The sequence below is a fragment of the Macaca mulatta genome, chromosome 4 (genome assembly GCF_049350105.2).
Source record: "Macaca mulatta isolate MMU2019108-1 chromosome 4, T2T-MMU8v2.0, whole genome shotgun sequence".
Lineage (NCBI taxonomy): Eukaryota > Metazoa > Chordata > Mammalia > Primates > Cercopithecidae > Macaca > Macaca mulatta.
Genome location: NC_133409.1, coordinates 155,975,905 through 155,982,297, shown reverse-complemented (window position 1 = coordinate 155,982,297; position 6,393 = coordinate 155,975,905). Strand labels below are relative to the sequence as shown.

Sequence of the window (6,393 nt, the reverse complement as noted above, 5' to 3'; positions counted from 1 at the left end):
GCCACTACATCTGGACAAGAGTTTGACCCCTTTACTTTCAAAGTAAAAGTCTGGTATTGTACCAACCAAGCCACATAGGTCCTAAGAAGAGATTCTTATTCATATTGAGAAATGATTTTAGCACATATCACTAAGGTTGACTGGTGTTATAAATGAATTATTAGACTCAGAAAAGACAACTAAGGAGGTGGTTTGAATTCCATGGAGTCAATTCATTGGACAGAAGTGTATTCATGTACTCTGAACATTGCTTGTATTCGCTATTACTTGTTTTTTGTTTTTTTTTTTGGTTTGTTTTTTGTTTTTTGTTTTTTTTTTGCACTAACTCTAAGAAATCAAACTGGTCTATATAGGATGAATGCAAATAGGATCAATACAACAGTCCTTATTCATTTACCTACGATTTGTAAAAGGGAAGACTGAAGAAGTGGAACCAACTGATTCCCTTCAGCAGCTAGTTATTGAACTTAACATTGGCACCCAAAAAAGGACTTTTCTGGTGACCAAGAAAAACAACAAAAGTAATGACAAAGGCAGAGAGGTGGAGAGCAACTAGCTTAAAACAATAAAGTTATACATTGTCAAATACTTATTAAAGCAAATAATTAATAAGGAAGAGAATATCCCAGCAATTAGCAGAAGTTAATGTGGGTTTTGTCATTTCCACTGTGAAATTGCATACAAAGTAGTAATAAAAATGCATCTCAGCTGAGCATACACTTTTGTTTGTCTGACACCAGGGAAGAAAGGAATTTTCCAATGTAGGACCATATGGCTCAATGAGGTACGCGACTTTTGGGTGAATGGTGAGATTTCATAGGAAAGAAACTCACAACTCAGAGCAGAAATGGCGGTTTTCAGGAATGGTTGAAAGCATAAAATCCAGGGACTTGGCTTTTCTTGGGGAGTGGCGTGCTAAAACTCGTAGCAGAGGATGGTTTCGATCCATCGATCTCTGGGTTATGGGCCCAGCACGCTTCCGCTGCGCCACTCTGCTGACCGGATTACGGAATCCGCTGATCTTAGTTTCAATCATCAAAATCGCCTTTCAGTACCAACAAAATTTTCATTTTCTAATTATTTCATTTTGCATCTGATCGTTTACACTGTCCCTATCTCTGACAAGGAAGTTGAAGATTCGCTACTCGATAACTAGATGGCCTCAGGCCATAACCTCCGGATCTGTGTTTTCCAACCTGCCAAAGATGGTCTGAGCCTCTTAGCAGACACTCGTTTATCACAGCGAGCCTAGGAGGAGGGCGCCAAGCAAAACACTGGGTGTAGTCTTCTCGAGTAGAATCTAGGCAGTCGTGGAGCGAACGCAGCTGTCACCGGAGAGGAATCGTGTTAACCGTCTTGTTTGTTTCTATAAAAAAATTTCATAGACGATCGTAGAAGAGATTTTTTCCCTTGATGCAGTAAAAATGATCAATGTTATTAAAGTTCAACTCGACTTGTGTGTGTTCTGTGTGACGAAATGGAAAGTATACATAAAGGACTTCCGTTGCATACCTCAGCACAATGTTACCTCCCGAAAAAGCACTCCTCCAGCTGATTCCGTTACAAGCATAGCTAGTGGCTTTTTCAGAAAACACCATTTTTATTTGAAAGAATGATTAACAAACTATGGTTATTAAGACTCGGTATTTGACAGACATGATTTTTTTTTATTTTTTAATTAACCAAGTGAGCCTGCCACTTCAAGGAAAACAACTGACAGTATTTGTGACCAATGATAAGAGTGGGGCTTTCTAGCAAAAATTTGAATGTTGCAAAACTTGTATCCGTTATCATGAGCCTGACAACTTCCAACTTCTGACTTTTATGAAATTGTTAGTGATAGCAGTGTAATTTTAAGATTTTTAGTTGACAGTAAGTATTGTACATATATATGGGGTATAGAGTGATATTTCGATACATGTATAAATATGTAATTATCAAATGATAGTTTCTTCATTTGCTTGCAAAGTCACAAGATTTTAAACAAAACAAAAACGGTGCCCCTGAAATAAAGAGGATAAATTTGATGTATAGCTCAAATTATTACATGACAGCTACAGTTTCGATTGGATCACTTTTGGGGCCATTTTGACAAAAACACGAAAAAAATAATAAACTAATAAAGATAAGATCTTCCTCTTCTTGTGGCTTATATCAATCAGGGAAGAGAGCTTTTAGGAAGTCCCTGAACACCAGCTCTCATTTGCAGCTTCCTTTATAATGACACTAGACAGGGTCATTCTGGAATATTGCAAATCTTTTATCATTAGTAATGTAAGCTTTTGGATGATGATGGAACATGGGCTAAGGCTAGCATGCTCGTATTTTTTTTTTTCTCTCATTTACTCTATCTCCCTGTCCACGCTAAGACTGAAGGACTGCCCTCTTTCATTTTCCTTGGTAAAGTGGCGAGCAGTTTACCAAGGGGAGCCCAAGGACTGTCATCCAATTGCTGGTCACATACACAATTAACCAACTTTTCTTTCACGAATTATCTTTGATGTCATGTCTAAGAACTCTTTAGGCCGGGAGTGATGTCTCACGCCTGTAATCCCAGCACTTTGGGAGGCCGAGGCGGGTGGATCGCCGGAGCTCAGGAGTTGGAGACCACCTATTGCAACATGGTGTAACCCCGTCTCTACTAAAAATACAAAAAAATTAACCGGGTATGGTGGCGCGCGCCTGTAGTCCCAGCAGCTTGGGAGGCTGAGGCAGGGGAATCGCTTGAGCCCCAGAGGCTAAGGTTGCAGTGAGCCGAGATGGCTCCACTGCACTCCAGCTTGGGCTACAGAGTGAGACTCCGTCTCAAACAAAGATAGCCCTCTGTCCTCACCTAGCCCTCTGTCCTCAAATCTTTGCTACTGGCTAAGGTAAAATTTAACGGATTTCTTGATGTGTCCTCATTCTAAGCAAGTAAAAACACCTCCGTTAGCGCCTGGACAGGGACTTGAACCCTGGACCCTCAGATTAAAAGTCTGATGCTCTACCGACTGAGCTACCCAGGCTCCCTAGCAAGCAGTTCCTTACAGTTCTACAAATAGGATCAATGATTATCACAGTTCAGTGGAGTATACACTGGTTCTTACATGTGAAAAAGAGTAACTCAGTAGAACTTTAACTTCCACAGAATCAATTCAACCACCATTCGTTTATGTTTTCTGCAGGTTCATAGAAAAGAAATGTAAGTAACATAAAAAAAATTCTTATTTGTGTAGTTCGTAGAAAGAAAAATAAACAAGAAAACAACTGATTGCTCCTAATAAATATTTATGTAAAGTTTAGTTAAATCTGTCAGCACTGTCATATTTACTGGGTAACAAGAAATAACCAAAAAACACACAAAGAGGAACAAAGAAACAATTAAAAAACAAAAACAAGAGAAGTGGGAAGTTGGCCGGGAGCAGTGGCTAACGCCTGTAATCCCAGCACTTTGGGAGGTCGAAACGGGCGGATCACCTGAGGTCGGGAGTTCGAGACCAGCTTGGCCAATATGCTGAAACTCCGCCTCTACCAAAAATACAAAAAGAAAGTAGCCAGACGTGGTGGCGCATGCCTGTAATCCCAGCTACTCAGGAGGCTGAGGCAGGAGAATCGCTTGAACCCGGGGGGCGGAGGTTGCAGTGAGCGGAGATCGCTCCACTGCACTGCAGCCTGAGGGACAGAGTGCTACTCCGTCTCAAAAAAAAAAAAAAAAAAAGAAGTGGGAAGCAACCAGTTGAAAGCAATGGTAAGAGCCTGACAAATCTCATAAAATGTCCCATTATTTATACTTTTCACTGCTCTGGGGTGTTCTTGCCTGTCTAAAAGAATTTTGACTAACGTGATACCTACCACATGTTTTCAGTGGACATCTAACATTTTTCATTAAGTTTAAGTTTTTCTGAAGGATATAGTGACTTGTATCATAGGAATCTAAACACCATAGTAATTTAATACTTACCAACAACCTTTTAAAAGAGGGAGGTGAACAGTGCCCTCTCTTTAATTGTGGAAGATTTTACATTGATCCTTTATTTTTCTGCATTCATAGTGCCATTCCATGTCTCTTATAGAATTTTTATCCTAGTACAATGTCATTTTGTAGTTTGTTTTTTTTTTTTTGATCCTTCTATGACACTTCTTTGGACCAAATATAGATATAAATATTGAAGTCTAATGTTATTTCCTGTTACCTGAAATGTGTGTTAAAGATAGTTTTTCTGGATTGTGTTATATTTGCATCTACTGCTAGTACATAATCAAAACTTAATAGGTAAATAACAATTTTAAAGCCCCTTTACTGGAAGATGTAATGGAAGTCACTGCGGAATTTGTCATCCCCCTTTCTCCACGAAATTGTACGCAATATGCAAGTCCACCTCGATAGATGGAGGTTCTAACTTAGTATTCCCAATTGTTTCCATGTTGGGAGCTCGAGAGGAGAGAATTTTTAGGCTGGGGCAATGTGTCAGAGGCAAACAACTACCAGAAATTTATCAAGTGATATCTTTCCATGGAGTGCCATCACTGATTTGATTCTCAGACTTTTAGGGAAGATACAGAAGTAGATTTAAACTCCAAGTTGCCTGTAGGCCAGGATGGTTTTGATCTTTCAACCTCTGAGGTCATGAGCCCAGCAGGCTTCTACGGCATCACACTGCTTACGAATAGGTAGCACTGCTAATATTCCATTCAATTTTTACAGTTTTTGCAACATGAAGATGGTTTCATTGTTTTCCTGAGTCTTTTTCTTTCCTTCCTCCCTACTCGTTCCTCCTCTTTTCTGCCTCTTGACAATTGGCCCCCTCAAGAAGCAGGTGTCTTCAGTCCCTCCATCTCTATGCAGTCCCAATCTGTCAAATATTTAACCTTTGAAATCCTTTCTTCAAAAGCTTCCTTGAGCTCTGAGGAGGAACTACAGAGAGAATCCAGGAGGAGCCCAGCAAGCAAAGCCCTCGGGAAACCCTGCTTGAGAAGAACTGGGGAGCTCTGGAGTTAACACCTCCACCTCAGGGACAAGTGTCTTAACCACCTACTATCAAAAATCTCAAAGGGTTTTCTTTGCATACGAGGGAGCCAGACTTTCAGAATTTCACTTCCTACTGGATAATGTTTGGATGTGTTTTGACAGGAACCAGGAGTTCCTGTGTTTGAAAACCGGAGCTTATTTCAGGGAACTGGGCTTTTGTTGAGGCTGCCTCTGAGTTGGTATGTTCTAGGAGTTACATGGCTATATGCCAAATAATTTTCTTCTACACAGAAGTGACTAGAAGCCACGCAAATATTGCCCACCAAACCCCAATTTAAAATCTCTACAATTTAACATTCCCAAAACTCCTATAGTCATTCCTCCGACAGAACAAGTGTGACAGAGACATTGACGTGGAAGGGACAGTGAAATTCCTGATTGTTTCATGTCCTCTCTTGCTTGTGGACTTTGCAGTTGCATTTTCTCTGGAGAGTCCTCCCCTTTTCTTATTCTCCAGTTCCTACTTGTCCTTCAGATCTCAGTTTAAACATAACCCATTACCTCTTTCTGAAAGCTCTTGCTGACTCCCCAAGAGAGGTTTTAGAAGCTCCTGGAATATACATAGGATTCCTGAGATTATTTTAGTTATGTTAATAGTACTTATTATTACATGTATAAATTAAACGATCGCTTGCATGATCCTTCCCTAAATATTAGCATACTCAGGGCTCAGTCCTTAAATACCATAGACATACAAATGCCTTTTTCCATCTTGGACTGCTGCTTCAAACACTAGACTCACTACCTTTTTTTTTTTTTTTTTTTTTTTTTTTTGAGACGGAGCCTTGCTCTGTGGCCCAGGCTGGAGTGCACTGGCGCGATCTCAGCTCACTGCAACTTCCCCTGCCTCCTAGGTTCCAGTGTTTCTACTGCCTCAGCATCCCGAATAGCTGGGATTACAGGCACGCGACATCACACTCAACTAATTTTTGTGTTTTTAGTAGAGATGGAGTTTCACTATATTGGCCAGGCTGGTCTCAAACTCCTGAACTCAGGTGATCCACCCACCTCAGCCTCCTAAAGTGCTGAGATTACAGGTATGAGCCACGGCGCCCTGTCTGTAACTGCTTTCTTGACAAGCATTTTTTACCTTTCAAAAGAATGAACTCCTGATTATTCTTTCAGGCTTGCTCCTCAAGAATCTTCCCCATCTCAATAAACAGCCAGTATATCTGTGCTATCATCTGTGATTGCTCTTTCCTTCAGATCCTACATCCCATCAGCTCTACCTTCAAAATATATCCATAACCTAACCATTTTTTACCACTTCCATTGCTACCATACTAGAAAATCTATCATCACATCTCACCCAGATTTTCACAACAGGCTCTTCACTGGTCTCCCTGCTTCTATTTATCACTGCCCTCTTACTATGTATTCTAAAT

At 40.4% G+C, this 6,393-nt stretch overlaps 1 non-coding gene across 1 annotated transcript; it reads right to left on the bottom strand.

Moving 5' to 3' along the window:
• Positions 1 to 2,932: 2,932 nt before the first annotated feature.
• TRNAK-UUU (transfer RNA lysine (anticodon UUU)) lies at positions 2,933 to 3,005 on the bottom strand. Its single transcript has one exon. It is a non-coding gene; the product is annotated as a tRNA-Lys (tRNA).
• Positions 3,006 to 6,393: the final 3,388 nt, after the last annotated feature.